Source organism: Mesocricetus auratus, unplaced genomic scaffold, assembly GCF_017639785.1.
Source record: "Mesocricetus auratus isolate SY011 unplaced genomic scaffold, BCM_Maur_2.0 Super-Scaffold_100009, whole genome shotgun sequence".
Classification (NCBI taxonomy): domain Eukaryota; kingdom Metazoa; phylum Chordata; class Mammalia; order Rodentia; family Cricetidae; genus Mesocricetus; species Mesocricetus auratus.
In genome coordinates, this window is record NW_024429193.1 from 33,511,505 (window position 1) to 33,528,491 (window position 16,987).

Consider the following 16,987-nt stretch of genomic DNA (forward strand, 5'->3'; position numbering starts at 1 on the left):
GACAATGTGTACTTTAAATTCCTGTGTTCTTTGAGCCAACCAAATATGCATCATTCGTTAACCAATTATATAATGAATTTGTTAATAATCATATAGCCATACAAAAATGGATTTGTTAGTAAATTTAATCACAACATTTGAAAATCACATAATTTTAAAAGAATATAAAGTTAAAAATAAAATGTGATCACAGTACAATTTTTTTACATTATTCTCAATGTGACAAAAGTCAATTTCCAAACATCACTTTTGCTAGCCACCTAATGAAAGCTATTCAATCATGTTTGCAGAAATAGAAAAACATATATGCAAAGAAAATGAACTTTTAAAGCTATTAACTTTTAGGTAAACCAGTGGTTTTAGACATTAGAAACAGCAGGATGATTTTCTGTAGCAAACTAAAGAACAAGGAATATTCCAAATGGCTTTCCTTGGCACCTGATGAATTAGTTGGCAGATGTTACCAGCACTACTTATTTGAGTCTGTTTGAGAAGTCAGTCCTGAATTGGTAATGATTGAATAATTAGCTTGTGTAAAAAGCATACAGGAATAGACACCACATGACAATATTTTCAAGGAATATGAGCAAACACCAATTTTAGTACAAACTGAGGTGCAATTTTCTAAGTCCTCTCATGGGAGAGCAATGTATGTGGAAAACACAAAAGTTTAACTTGATGACACTCTTGATAGGAATGCTCTACCCATCTCTTCAGAGCAAGAAAACAATCCCTTTAATGCAGGCTCCTATCTGTGGTGGTCAGGCTCCTGGACTCAGGTGAGCTCAGGGACTCAAAACCTTTGTAATACTCTCTACATACATTTTTATCGATTGGCAGAACAGATCTCCTCAGCTGATCTCTCCATTTAAGCTTTATAACTCCATTAACTCTTGAGTTTAGCATCCAATTATCTTGCTTGAGCACTGTTTGTTATCAATCAAAATGTTCCTCTGCCCTTCATACTTAATTTTCATTGTTTCTTAATTGCCTTCAGTTTTTTCATTATCCCACTGAGGGCACTGATGCAGCTTAATAATAACCAGACAGTTCAATTGTCCTTGTATGCACTGTTCAAGTTTTAAAAGATTTTCTTACTGAAACGTACAAAATGACCCCTCCTCTGAAAAGTTTTTCCAACCAATGAGTGAATATTCTAATAGAGACATATTTTTTCTGAGACTCTCTCACTCCCTGACTGATATGGATCTATATTGCCAGAGATGAATCAATCCTTAAACCTAGTTGCCACCTGATTAAACAAATGATAACCCATTGTTCATGACTTAATTGAATGTAGATAGACATGAACATAGAGTCTGAAAGCTAGAGCTTTGTCGGAGTGATAATGCTGTGGAAGCAAGATAGAGCAAGAAAAAAACATAGCTGGGAGGCAAGAGTGAAAGGAATGGGGGAGAAAACAGGAGTGAACAGAAACAATTCATGTTGAAATGGAAGCATTTTAATTTTGTATTATAGTAATTTTATGTGTTTAAAAATAAAATATTATTATATAACTTCACCTGCTAACATTCCTGTTTCTGGTACATCCCTACTGCAGTCCCTTCACACCCTCACATGTTGACCCAGTCTCGGGATATAATATATAATATCAGATTATATATATATATATATCTAATATCTATATATTAGATTATATATTATATTCTGCTGAGTCTATTTTCATTATTTCTGGTTATTTCTGTGTAAATTTTTTCAGGACTGAACACTCTTCATTGGACAAAGAAGAAGGAGCTCTTCCCTCGGAGACATTAATTCTCCTTCTCTCAGCATTCATTAGTTGCCTATGGTTCTTTGTCACAGGTGGACCCCAGGGAATTTCCCTCCTTCCATGTTAACATGTCCATTTATCTTGCCTTAGCCTGATCTTGGTTATGCAGCCATTTCTAAAGGAGACTGTTTCCCAGTAGACTTCCTAGTAGTCACTCTTGCCACCTTTACATTTTCTTCATCAGCAATAATCCTTATGCTATAGATGCAGGAGATGTCTAAGTGGACTTAGAGCTCACTAACAATTGTGTGAAATTATGCTTGGTTGAAATCTAACCAGTTTCCTGAAGCTAGTGAGGTCATGGACCTTAGGAAAATATCTATACTGCCTCTTTGCTAAACCAGCACAATGCTTTATTACATTATGACATTTACCCTTATACCCATAAGTAAGGGCAATTTCCAACTCTCATCAAAGAGCCTCTTTTTACAGCAAATGGAGACTATAAGAGAAAACTAAAGCTGGATACAATGACAGGAAATCATGGGGGTCCAAATGATAAAAAACACAGTTTCTTTCTTTTATCTCCCCTCTTTTCTTTCTTATTTTCTGCTGGAACCTGCCCACCTATCGAAGGGCACCAGAAATGGGATATGAGGATTAAAGGAAAACAAAGACAAGACAAAGTTGCAGGACTACCACCCACAATTTATTTTCCTCAGTGCTTATATGCAGTTCAGAAATAGTCAACATTGTTACAGACTTCTTTATCAGAAGGTACCTAGGGTTCAAGGAACAGTTAAACCTCTTCCAAACACCCTTTTTTCAAGGAAGTAGCATGCATGCTGTTTTTCTTGGCAAAATATCTTGGTTGTCCTATTTCAGCAAAGCTTGAGAAAAACAAGTATGCACTCTTCACCCATCAGACCAAGATGGAGTCACTAAAGTTCCCACAGTTTTCTTTCTTCCTTTCTTTCTTTCTTCCTTCCTTTCTTTTTTGAGATATGGTTTTATGTAACCTCTGCTGGCTTTGACCTCTGTATGTAGCAAGGATGGCATCAGTAGCTGACTCTCCTGATTTGTATCACCAATAATAAGGCTACAGGCATGAGCTACCACCTCCAGCTACAATTTATTTCTGAAAATATTGCAACTTCCCCAATATCTTTAAAGTCAAATGGTAAGAACTTATTTACTCTACAATGACCGAATGGAGTATGATCTCAACTCCATATGATAATCAGATACAGAAAGGGTTATTGTTGAATGTGGTCTGCTAAGTGCACATGTTGAGGATTAGAGGCAAATTCTATTTTTAAATAAAATAATCCTTGTTTTGTGTGTTTATGTCTGTATTGTGTGTAGAGAAACAGGACCAGCCAAAGAAACACACCCTGAGCAGAGTCAAAGAAATTGACTTTGTCCCTGCAAACAGAACCAAAGAAATGTACCCTGACCCTGAACTAGAGCCAAAAGTTTAAAAAGGACCAGAGAAAGAAACACACTTTGGCCCTGAAACCAGAGCCAAATCTGACTCTAATCCTATGCAGAAAACTAACCAATCCTGGAGCAGGAGCTCTAGCCAATCTGAGTTCAGCAGTTAAATCTAACCAGTCTGTGGCTTCAGCACACCGTAATATCAGTAGACATGATATAAGTATGTTAAGATATATCTCATAAAAAAACAAGAATAATAGACAATAAAGTCCCTGAACACCCACAGTATTTCTATAGTAATATACTGACAGAAAGTCCAAAACAATAAGCTTAAGTAATTATTAACATTAGTGCAATAGAAATATTTAATGATGGTAATATTTAAGTAGAAACATTTGTAAACTTAAATACTTTTAGTTAAAAATATTTATTTACATATGTAATCATTTTGTGGTATTAATTTATATGAACTGAAATTCATTAGTGGTATGAAATTATTTTCAAACATTAAATTAGGTTTTCTTTTATGAAATAAAAATTAATTACAGATTTAAAAAGAATACAACCCTATCTGTATCTCTTTCTACATAGTAATATCTTGGAGTCTATTAGAAAGCGTTTATTTCCTAAGCAACACAACCAGACCTATTAGTTGTAATTAACTGAAGCATCTGGGCATATTTGTTGAGGAGACACAAATTGGTCTTTTTTATTATTTTTTTACAAAACTGATTATTTGAAAGAAGGTCTTCTCAGAGTACTGTATACGCTTACCTTTCCAAATACTAATTTGCACCTTATGAAGATACAACTGATTTGTAGTACATCCTTACCAAGCCAGTTAAACCTTAAGGTTCGGGTGTGTGGTTGATCATTGTTTCAGATGACCTGCTACATGACTGTTTCTTTTAAGACGAAGCATTCCCTCCCAGAGGAAGCTTAAGAAACTTGCTAATCCCTGAAAATAGCAAGAGTCACAAGGTTACAAGGTTAAATCATTGGTAATGCTAGTGGAAAGAGAAGGTTGGCTGGCCTAGTTGCCTCCAAACTGTGCAGGGTGTTTCAAGGATGCCATTTTCACAAGTCATTGCAAATACTAACATGGACCATCCTGTAAGGAGCTTTGTGATTCACCGTTAACTTATGTTAGTGTAAATAATCACATTGTAGTAGCTGACTCACTAAATGGAACTTAGATGGGCTTGTTTCTCTGCTGCCATTAGTGTCCTAGCTTGGATGAACAGACACATTTGCTTATGTCTCCCAATGAACATGCTATATAGAATAGCCCCTAATATACTTTTGCTAGCATCAATGAAGTATAACCACCAGGATCATCTTACATCCACAAAAGGCATGTAAAATGATTATAAATAATATTGATAGATTTCTGTATATATGCATAACTTAGAGTCAGCTGTCATTCGCATCATTTGTTCACTAGTTTGTGATACGTGTATGTGTATGAATTATAGAGAATCAAGAGACCATATATACATATATTATGTAATTCTTCCTTAGGTTTAATCTTTATAACTAATAATATAAATTAAACAATGAATCAAGTTACCTAGATAAATGAAAATGAATTTATTAGCTCAGTGCAGATGAAACTGGAATTGCTGTTCATGTTATTTTCAAATAAAATTATCTTCTAGATTAGTTTCTGAGTTTTAGAGAAATGGAACCAGAAAGTATTCCCATCATGCTCCTGCCTCTTAAGGAATTGTCCCCAAGGTTAATGTTTTGACCTACTGTTATGATGCACTTACTACTAACAAACCCACACTGACAAATTATTAAGACAATCCTGTGGGTTTACTCTAACAAATGAAGCTTGTCTGAAGATCAGAGGGCAGAGCTAGACACTAACTAACCATAGAGGTTTGGAGGTCTGTATAGGCAGACAGGAAGTGAGATGGCCGGGTGGAAAGAGGAATGTAGGCAAGAGGAGAAAGGAGCTAAGTCTCTTTTCATCTGGGAAGTTGAGGAGGAAAGGTGTGGCTCTGTGGTTTGCTCCTTTGACTCCAGGCTTTTGTTATTAAGACCTACTAGAACTTGTGTTCTATAATTCCACTGTTATTAAATGAAGGTCAATGGTTAATGTCTTTCAGGCTTGTGTTTGGCAGTACAGGATGCCATGTCTATACCACTGCTGTATCACAAGGCAGCTTCACCTTCATTTCTCCCTCCGAACTCAGAGACCTTATCTGCACAGATCTGATTACTGTCCTCATAGGTTTGCTCACCTTCTTGCTAAATGAAAAGCTCCTGAAAAGTGACAGCTTTAATCATGAATAGGTTGTGGATTTGTCACTTCTTTTTTTGTACAATCAGGTGTGATGACTTATGCCTGAAATCTCATCACTTGGGAAGTCGAGGGAGGATGTTCAGCAGTTCCAGGTCACCCTTAGTGACAACAACTATTTCAAGAGCATCCTGGGATAAATAAGACTCTGTCTCCAAAAAGTGGAAAATATTTTCTTTTTGAAGTTGTTGGAATTTTCTTCTTAAACAGCACTTTAAATACATCTAGTGTAAGCAGAATGCATAGTAATCACAACTCTTTTTCATTTCTTACATTTAAAATTTTGTTCCTTTACTGATTTTACTTTCACTTCACAGTTACAGGCCTTTTTCCTCTAATTTTACTTGGGCAACCTTATTCAGTGTCTTTCCAAGTCAGAAGTTCTTCCCTGAGCGTCATTCGGTTCGCAGGAGGTACAAGCTCGGCAAGGACAGCCTCTATTTCCATTTCAGCAATCCGACAGCCAGTTTTTGAGTTTTGTTTCATTCTCACATTTTCCATCTAAATACTTGCATTATACTCCCTGTATTATATTTTGTTTACATTTCAATTAGAGCCCTAGTCCCCTAAACTGAGGTCATGAGCTATGATGCCTAGGCATGCTGAGTTCATTGAATGGAAGGAAACTGAGATATCCCATAAACCAAAAATCCATTTCTGTGTTCCTGTCTCACTTTTCCATTACCACAGTCAATAAAACTTAAATTCTTCTTCCTTAAAGTCCACCTGAGAAATCAGAATCTCTGTCTCTCAAAGCCTGCTATGAGACCTAGACATATTACACTAACCTTACCTTTCCTATTTCTCTGGATAGCAGCAGGTAATAAGGAAATGGTGTGAGCTCTCTCGTCAAATAGATCAACAAAAGCCTCTTTCCAGAAGTAGGCCATACTCAAGAGGACATGCTACAAAGGCATACCAGGAATAATCAGAGCAGGCAACCCTAGCCCTTTCCCTGGAGCCTAAGGCATGCCTTTTATTGTCCAATCTTAGTCCACACATTGTCCAGTTGCTTCAAACCTTAGCACAAAATTGGGCAGTTCTCTCCAGTGTCTTGGCCCTTGATTTATGCTGGTTCCTCTGTTATATAAATTTTGATTAAATCTATTTTATTTTTTTACTGTCACCCTATCTTTGGTTATAAAGGTATCAGTGGTGACCCTTGCGATGAGGAGGAGAGGTTACATATTTTCTACTAAAATCTGCTTTCTTTTGGTTGTTGTTATATCTTAAATTTTGGAATATCTGTGACATGTTTGAGCTTAAACAAAAAGCTTTGTTTCTTCAGACTTCATTCTTTGTATTTTTTGTTTTCTATTATGTATAGAAATGATTTATTGTTGAAAGTTAAACATGATGTATCTGTAATGGGGCTGAAGCATCAGATTTACAGTGAAATTTTAGGCTACTTTGTCTAAGGCTTCTACAGTTAATTTCTACAGCTTAGTTGTTAAATGGTATAGTTTTGTCTTGTTTCTTTTTTGTTTTATTTTGTGGGTTTCCCAAGAACTTCTTGAATGGCCTCTGTTTGCTGCAGGTCTCTGTTGTAACCACTGATTTGAGCTCTGTTAAAATCCCAGAAGCAGAGGGTAGGAATGGGGAATGTGTGTGCCCAAGATTATAAATTTTGGTTTGGTTATCTGGCATATGTATCCTGTGGTACTTAGGTTTATGTATTTCTTAGCTTATTTCTCTACTGGCCATTGCTAGGAGGAGGCAGGAGCTGATTCTCACTATATGTCTATGTCAGATAAACCAGGAAGTAGCTTCCTTTGATGACAAGGCTTTGTCACTGAGAACACCTAGTGACATTCTCAAATTGCTTTTTTTCTTGATTCTTCTCCTGGAGCACAAGTGTTTTTGTCTCCTGTCTCATCTGTAAGAACCTTGTAACCTTCTAGCAAAACCCATGCAGTTGAAAGACTATAGAAGAGTGGCCCCAATGTCTCACTATAACAGTCACTTGGCCTCCAGCAACTGCTTACTCCTGATTTAATTTAAATGTTACCACCAACTATGGCCCTGTACTTCTGCCACTGTTGTCCTGATCTCAGTGGTAATGCTATATTTGCTCATCTTTCAATTGTCAGGACAGTGGATTTTTTCCTGTGACCTCAATTATCTGGTGAGAGTTGGAAAAGTAGATGTACACTAGCTGAACACTTGTTTGTTTCAGTATGAAGTCAGTAGCAATGGATTCCAGTTTTTCAGATGTTTAAGTAGTAATAGAATTCCCAAATGTATTTCACAGGATGCAGTTTTCTATGGTATAGAACTTAAACAAGGATAAAATCTTGGATGATCACCTCTCTCTTATTTTTTGATCACCTCTTTTGAAATGCCATTTTATTAATTTTAAGTTCACCCACAAACTCTTTATCCATTTTTACCCATGGCATCTTACACTTATGCATTTTCCAAAAAGTTTAATGCAACACGAATTCTAATTGGTACTAATAATAAAAATTAGGACTCAGCTATGAGGGGGGTGAAAGCTAAAGGATCAGAGAAGCAGAGTGGCTAGACACTAGAGAGTTCTCACCTCTACCAATGCTCAAACCAAAGGGGAATCCTTTCCTCAGACTGCAGTGCTCCTGAGATTTTTTTCCTCAGGCTGCCGGCTTCCGACTGCTTCAGACTGACTGCTGCTCAGATGACACTCAGCTCCTGTCTCCTCCTGCCTTATATTTCTCTCTTTGTCAAGCCATGTCACTCGTGTCTTTACCTCCCTAGTGTTAGGATTAAAAGCATGGGATCCCAAGTGCTAGGATCACCTTTGTGTGAGCTCTGTTTTCTCTTTTTTTTGCTAAATGTATCAATTTCATCCAGCCTAGGATGCACTTGAGCTAAGATATCTGTTTGGGTCTGTTTTTTGATTGCTAGAATTAAAGACATGTGCCATCACTGCCCAGCTTCAACTGCTAACTAGTGTGGCTAGCTCTGCAAGTTTTATTTGTTGTAACATAAACAAAAATACTACCATAATTTAATTTATATACGTTTATACCAGTTAATAAAATATATTAAATAAATCATTGTATTATTTTTATGATTTTCTGTTTTTACTATCACTTATTACAATTTTGATTACCTCTGGAAATATGTCTATAGAAGACATTATATACTTGAGTTTTTATTTATTAATTGCAATTTATTAAGCAAGTAGTTTCATGCACCATGTTATAATTAACATAGATTTGTAAAATTTATTATTTTAAGTATGACAACTTACTTTGTTTTTAAGTACTATTAATCACAAAGCTGAAGACAGTATTAGTTATTTTTAGTATACTAAACATACTTTTTGTATCCTTTACCCTTATATAGTCTACTAGTGACACATAATGCATTATGCTTTAGAGATATTGCTTTCATAACCAGGTTCCTACATTTCTTTAGATTTTAAGGGATATTAATCAATTTCTCATAAAGTGCTAAGGCACTCTGACCTATTATAAAGGAGATTTGACAAATATGTGGATTAAATTGAAGTAAGTCAAACATGTCATTTACTGTTTTGAGTAAATCAGTGATTCTGGAGTGTGTTAGAACGTTATTTTAAGGAACTGGCATCCGTGTGTTAGTATTAAATGCTATAGCATTTCCGGGACAACAGATTGGTCCTTGAGTATTCTCATAAGGGCTCCCGTATTTAGCATGAAGACTGACAAGTTCTCTGAGTTGCATCCGTTCTTCCATCACTGTCGAAAACCTTCTTTACCACTAGTAAATCACGTTGCTTCCTCTTGTCTCTGTGACTTCTTCCTTCCAACTGATTCTCAAAAGCTGCCAGTCCTGTCACAGCTCACATAAGATTGCATCATGACTCGTGCTAGCATTATACATAGCTTAGACATGTATAAATGACTTGATAGGAATTATAATACAGTTTAGCTTTTTTAATTTTTGAATTTTATTGTCCCTTTGCATTAATTCACATGGAGTGTTTTTATATTGTTTAGGATATCTAATCCTAGCCCCAGATTTGCCACGTCTTCTGTTTATCCCATTATTGTAGAAATACGTATTAGATTTCTTTGCTGTGCAGAAAATAAAGAAAAAAGATGGTTCATAGTTTTAGAGGGTCTATACATGGTTACTTGTCCCAGTGCCCTTGGGTAGAACATCATGCTGACAGAAGTATATGAAAGAAGAAAGCTGTGTCCATTTTATGATACATGGGGAAGCCAACAGAGTGTGGGGCAGGGGACTATTCCCTGAATGGTGCAAGCCCAAGGACTTAGGTCCTTTAGTTATGGCCTATTTCCTAAAGCAGTTTCTATAGCCTCCCAAAGCAGTGCCACTAGTATGGGACCAGGCATTCAAAGTTTGAAATTTAAGGAAAAAGTGATCCTCAGTCAATAACACAATGACTTCTTTTGTACAGTGTTTTAGTTACATGTTTACCATTCACTAATTAGCCTAAAAATTAATGATGTGAAACTACCATCTGCCATCTTCTGTTTCTTACAAAACAAAGCTGTAGATTCACTGAGAGGTCCATTGACTCTGTGTCATCTTCCTGGAAACTCATTTTTCTTCCATGAATTCAATCATACTTCCCTGTTCTCACCTATACAGCTGACATATCTGTAATTGTTATCCTGGGGTCTTTTTATCCTTCCTGGTTTAGTTATGTGTTCCAATATAGTAGACATCATCCTTACCAAACTTTCAGACATAGTTTTCAATTCTTTGTGAATGATCATTCATGCTCTTCTGGAATAAACCAGCAAAATAGGAACCTAACATAAAAGATGGAAACCAAACACATGCTTCAATAAAGGTAGTAGGGAAAGTCACAGCACAAAGGTCTTACACTGAGAAATGTTCACAGTCTTTTGAAAATAATCTGCCTCAGAAAATCTTAAACTCATGATACTTCCTGGTCCTTCAGAAATTATTTTTTATAAAATTTTTCACTCCATATACAAGCTTTGTGTGGTTTTTGAATCTTCATAGAATATGTCATGTCCCCCACTATAATTACTAATTTTGCATATGTAATATTTATTATCTGTTTAACAATTTTATTTATAATTATCTTAAATTAGAATCAATTTGTTTAGATGCTCATAGCATATAATCAGTAGCTACTGCTGTACCTACTAAACTGACTAAGTTTATTTGTGTAAGTGAATGATTAAATGTTACCCGACTGAGGCACACACATTTTTGTGGGATTAAAAAATCTAAAAAGTAACACATGGACTCCAGACTGAAGACTGAGAGGCCAGCAAGGGACTGATTCAGGGAGCCCCCTCCTCCCACTCTGAACCTGGGTGTCAGACAAGAGGCTTTGGCAATCTGTGGGACCTTGGAGAGTAGAGCAGAATTCATTCCTGGCATACAAATAGACTCTGGGAGCCCATTCCACATGGAGGGATGCTCTCTCAGTCTGGACACATGGGGGAGGACCTAGGCCATGCCCAGGATGATATGACAGACTCTGAAAATCCCTCATGGAAGCCTTTACCTTCCTTGGGGAGCAAAGGGGGGATGGAGTGGGGTGGGGTGTTGGGAGAATTAGGGGCCCAGGAAAGGAGGGGAGGGAGAGGGAACTGAGAGTAACATGTGTAAAAAGGTAATTAAAAAAGAAAATACTAAAAAGTTAAATAGCAAATTTTAATAACTATATAAAATGAGTATTGATATTGGATTACTACATTCTACTTCCTTGTATGTCATGTAATAACATTTTTTTATTTTGTAAACTAAATTGAATGCACTAAATTTGAAAAGAATGTATATAAAAAGTGGATTAAGTGAAATTACTTTGAATTAAGACATAGGGTGTGTATTTCAGCTCTCCTTTTCTTTATTGTACAATGTGCTTACCCTTTAATAAAAAAGGACTGTGAATGATTATGTTTCCTTTCTCTGTGGCTTAAAAATGCAATTAAAGAAATCACCAAATTTCATGGCTGAGAACCCTGAAACATACAACAATGATTATTCTGGCAAAATATGCACATTGGTGCAATAGTGGCAAAGATGTCTTTGGTTTAATTAATATTCCTGATTAGATTTAAGTCCTACTCCATAGGTGAAACACATAATCGGCTCTGTTTTGAGAGATAAAAGCCCTGGATGCTGGCCCAGTGTAGATACTACAACTGCAATTTCACCAAATGGGCATAATTTTGAGCCAATTCTTAATGACTTACTGTTACATGCATGCATTAGTGCATCTCTCAACTCTCATCATTGAAGTGTCTTTTTGCAGGAGGTGTTGAATAACACAGAGACTCACAACTAACTAAGGTACAGAGAACAGAAGACTGAAGAATGCTGAACACTTCATGGGACATCATTATTACAATCCCTCCTCCTGAATCTCTGGGATTATTATGAGAGAGTGAGATGGAAAGGGACCGAAGCAGCAGGATGTCTACAAGAAAACATTTCCCTGGACACAACAGGGCACTTGCATATATAAATTCACTGCAATCCAGATAGCATTCATGAGGCTTGCAAAGGGAAGGCAAGAATAAATTCCAGCTTATGAAAGAGGAAGGCAGGAATTTCCACCTCTAGCTATTAGTAGTTGATAGCTACTGGGAGAAGAAGAGTTCATTGTTTGTTTTGATTTTGATTTGTTTTGATTTCTTGTTGTTGTTTTAAGAATGCAACCACTTTCAAGTACATGGTACACATTCAAAAGTATATATTGCCAGCACATACTGTACTTATTGAATTTAAAGAAAAAGAGAAGATAAATTTGGGTTGTTATGAGATGGGGTATGCATGTGTGAGGAAAGGGGGGAGAGTGAATTTGACAAAAATACATTATATTAAATTCTCAAAGAATTAATAAAAATGAGAAGAATGGAGAAGTCAGGTGTAATTCTGATAGGTCTGCCTTTATATGTTACTTGGCCTTTTCCCTTTGTATCTCTTAATATTCTTTTGTTATTCTGTAGGTGAGGTGTTTTGATTGTTATGTGGAAACGGGGCTTTCTGGGGGGTCCATTCTATTTGGTATTCTGTAAGCTTCTTGTACTTTCATAATCATGTTCTTTTTTAGATTGGGAAAGTTTACTTCTATGATTTTGTTGAATATGTTTTCTGTGCCTTGGAACTGGGCTTCTTTGCCTTCTATAACTATTAATCTTAAGTTTGGCTAAGAATAATAATGAAATATCCATATTTCCTGGATATTCTATATTGAGAATTTGCTGGACTTAACATTTTCTTTGGTCGATGTGTATCTTCAACATCTGAGATTCTTTCTTCCATGCCTTGATTTCTGTTGGTTATGCTTGCTTCTACAATTCCTGATCATTTAGTTTTTCTACTTCTAGTATTCCCTCAGTTCGTATTTTCTTTATTGCCTTCATTTCAGTTTTCAAGTCTTGAACTGTTTGAATTGTTTCCTTTACCTGTTTGATTGTTTTTTTTTCTTGACTTTACTTGCTTTCGTAAAGAGACTTGTTGATTTCTTGCATTTTTTTGGTTTTTCTTTCCCTCCATTTCTTCCATTTTTTATTTGTCCTTTCTTCCACTTATAAAGGGAGTCTCTCATTTCCTCTTTAAGGATCTCTATCATCTTCTTAAAGTTATTTTTAATTTCATTCTCTTCTGCTTCATCCGCATGGGGATGTTCAGGTCTTGCAGGTGTAAGACTCCTAGACTCTGGAGTTCAGTTCAGTGTTTAGTTGTGGGTGTCTCTCTCTACTTCTATCAGCCATTGGATGGAGGCTCTAGGATAGCATACAAGGTAGTCATCAGTCACATTATTGGGGAAGGGCATTAAAGTAGCCTCTCCACTATTGGTTAGATTGCCAGTTGGTGTCAATCTTTCTGGAAATCTCACTAATGCCATAACTCTTCTCAAACCTATAGTGGTTCCCTTTATTATGGTATCTCTCACCCTGCTCTCCAAGCAGAGGCAGACACTCACAGCTAAACACTGAACTGAACTCCTGGAAACCAGTTGCAGAGAGGGAGGAGTGATGAACAAAGAGGTTGAGACCCTGCTGGTGAAACCCACAGAGACAGCTGACCTGAACAAGGGAGGGTCATGAACACCAGACTGAGAGCTGAGAGGACAACATGGCACTAATCCAGACCCCCCCTGAATGTGGGTGTCAGTCTAGAGGCCTCAGCATTCTTTAGGGCCTAGGGCAATAGATCAGTGTTTATCCCTGGCATCCAAATAGACTTTGGGAGTCTATACCACATGGAGGAATGCTCTCTCAGCTTGGACACACCGGGGAGGGCCTAGCCCCTGCCCCAGGACGATATAACAGACTTTGGAGATATCCCATGAAGGGTCTCACCCTCCATGGAGAGTGGAGTTGGGATTGGGTGGGGGGTTAGGAGGTTTGGAGGGGGGAAAGAGGGGAGTGAGAATGAGCTGAGATTGACATGTGAATCAAGCTTGTTTCTAATTTAAACTAAAAAACAGGTAAAGGAAAAAAAAGAAAAGAAACCCTAGACTCTGGTGGTGTCATATTACTCTCTAAGTTGTTGAATGTGTTTTTTACTGTTGTCTACCCATCTCTTCTCCAGTGGGTACAGATTGAGCTTGTGATTCAGGAGATCTCTTTTCCTCCAATTGGTGTAGGTAAGAACTGTGGCTTAGGTGGTTCATCTTATTTCCCAGTGTGAGTGGGACCAAGGCTCCAGTGGTGGAAGATACAGTGCTGGATGGTTTGGAGTATGTCGAGGGTGCCCCCAGAACTCTGGGCTTTCTCTCCCAGTGGGGGCAGGGTCAAGACTTCACTGATGGAAGAGTGCTGCATGATTTGGGCTGCTCACAGGTCCTGGGGTTTCAGTGAGCAGGACTGTGCTAAGCACCTCTAATGGGAGGCTGGGGGTGGGCAGGGAGGGAGAAGGAGAAGGCTCGGCACTCACCTCTCCCAGTGGGTGAAGGACCAAGTTTCTGATGGCTGCAGTTCATTTGTTTCTTCCAAATAATAACATTATAATGTCTGCTAAACAATTCAGATGTTTCATCAAAATATACGGTAGATCATTATATAAGTCACTCTACAATGGAGGGAATCTACTAATCTTGATATGTGCCTTTAGTAACATTGCACTGCAGTTTTCAATACAGGCCCCTCTCATCAGCACCTTAAACAATAGCTCTGACCTGGTTTACATTAGACTGAATATTCAAAAACTCATATTGAGGAATCTGCTGTCAATCATACTACAAACTGAAGCATCTACTTGCCCTATAGCATGTTCATAACACATTGTATTATGTATATTTTGGGGTTTGTGTTCTGAAATACTCACTTTGTTGAGTAATTTTTGTAGAGACACAGAATAAGCTCATTCAAAGAGAATAATACTAGAAATACACGTATTTGAAGGAAAAATGGTAAACAGAAGAGAAGTTTACAAAAGGTAGTTTATGATAAACAAACATCTAGAATGAGAAATGCATCTGTAGTGAGGATTTAAACATAAAATAATAAAGCAATATCTGATTTTAAGTAGCAATCCTAAGTAGGTAATTTCCAAATAAAGAGGTCACAAAGTTTAGCTATATGTATGCCAATGAGGCTTAGAATAGATGTTATAAATATTTATAAGTCAATTCAAAAAATTAATAGTTATATGTTCACATTGTAAATTTTATGACAAAAATTCTAGATAATTACACATTATCAAAATAGAAATCTTAACATCAAAGTTTGTGTAAAGTATCAAATCTATCCATTGGGATGCAAAAAGATGATATACAATCAGTGTTGTTAATGTGTACTTATTTTATGTGCAAAAAATATTCTTCACATATCCAAAGCTCTAATTTGAAGTTAACCAGATGTTTAATCTAATTACTTAATAGTTTTTATTATGCCTAACCACACAATTAACTTTCATGTTATTATTGCTTGCTCATAGGACTGATGAATGTTTAATTTTATTTTTGGTACCCTGAAGCTGAGATAAGAGAGAAAATAATTATCACTGCTCTTCTAAAGAGATTTCTATGATCTGAAGTGCCTTGGTATATTATACATCTTCCAGCAGATGGTGCCCTTACAAAAGGTATCCACTTTTTTTATAGATACACATACAAGATGAATATGTAACATCCTTTTGAGTGATTGGAACCAAAGAGGCATCATGCACTTATCTACATTCCTTTTCTTGGTCTCCATCAAGAAATCTGTACATATCTGCTAGTCATTTCATTTTACTACATTTCTGGAGAATTCCAGTCCAAAACAAAAAAGTAAACAAGCAAACTTGCACTGAGTTCTTATTTTACATTAGATTCCTAGCTGACTCTGACTGTCTACGTTTTCTTAACACAATGAGCCAGGATGTATATGGTTTCCTATGTTTGCTTATTTTTCATATTATTGGGTTATTTTAAATCTGGATCCTATTTGTAAGTGAAAGACCCCAGGCGGGGGACTTTCACGGGAGGGAGACCCGAACTCAAGGAACAGCGAGACCACAAACTTGGATGCAACAGCAAGAGGCTTTATTTACACACGGGTACCCGGGCGTCTCAGTCTTGGGGGGGCTGAGCGCCCCGAGCTGGGGACTCAGGGGTCCTTTTATAGCAAAAAGCGGAGTACAGAAGCAAGAAGCCTAGTTACAGGACCCTGATTGGGCAATGTAAATGAGGCCGGGGCTCAGAACGAGGGCAATTGAGGTTTTGCTTGGAACTCAAGTCTCGGCCTTGGCCCTATCTGAAGAACAATAGGTCTCTGTGCCTGCCCAATCTTTCTGGGCTGGCTATGCAGACGCTATGCAGACCATAGACACCTGTGTCCCTGCCTGGACAGAGATAGTAGTGACTATTCAGCTGTGAAGACCTTGAGCTGAGCTCCCTTCTGATTAAAAAAAAAAAAATGACTATTCGGCTGAGCTGTGGGGGAAAGGAATTTTCCATAAGCCTCAGCTGCCTGTGCTGGGCCGGGGTCTTTCATAAGTATTGTCTTTAAAATGTTCATAACGCCAGCTCACATCCCTCTCTGGGTCTCTGGACCTGCTCTTCCTCACTCACTCCATCTAGCCATCCCTGGCTGAGGCACATTACATGTTCCTGGTGGCACAGAGCGCTCAAGTTGGCAGAGTGGACAGGGGAAAGGAGTAGCAGAGCAGGTCCCAGGAGCATACCTGGTGGTGAGTATATACTGGAGAAGGGGAAGGCAAAGATAGGCACGGGAGTAATGGCGTCCAAAGAACCACAAGTCATAAAAGATCTCGCTCTCCAGAATAACAAAAAAGATGAGGGAAAGAAGGCCTCCCAGCAATGTGAAGAAGAATCCCACCACTTAGACACTTGAACAAGACTGAAAACAAGAAACCTAGGGGAAATGTCAGAAGGGGATGAGTCAGGCGACTTGTGCCTAATTTTCTATGGGCCATGCCAAATAGACATGTTAATCACAATGAAGGGGGGAGAGGATGTTGGAAAATTTGTAGGGCAGGCAATGGAAATCAAGAGAAAAACTAAGGAACAGCAGATTAGACTTTCTGGGCATTTCCAAACACCAAAACATGACAATCACTATGACTTTTGCCTCATACCTTAA

The 16,987-nt window shown here is 37.5% G+C and overlaps 1 pseudogene; it reads left to right on the forward strand.

The window, feature by feature from the left end:
• The first annotated feature begins 16,621 nt into the window (after positions 1-16,621).
• LOC121142239 lies at positions 16,622-16,987 on the forward strand (annotated as a pseudogene).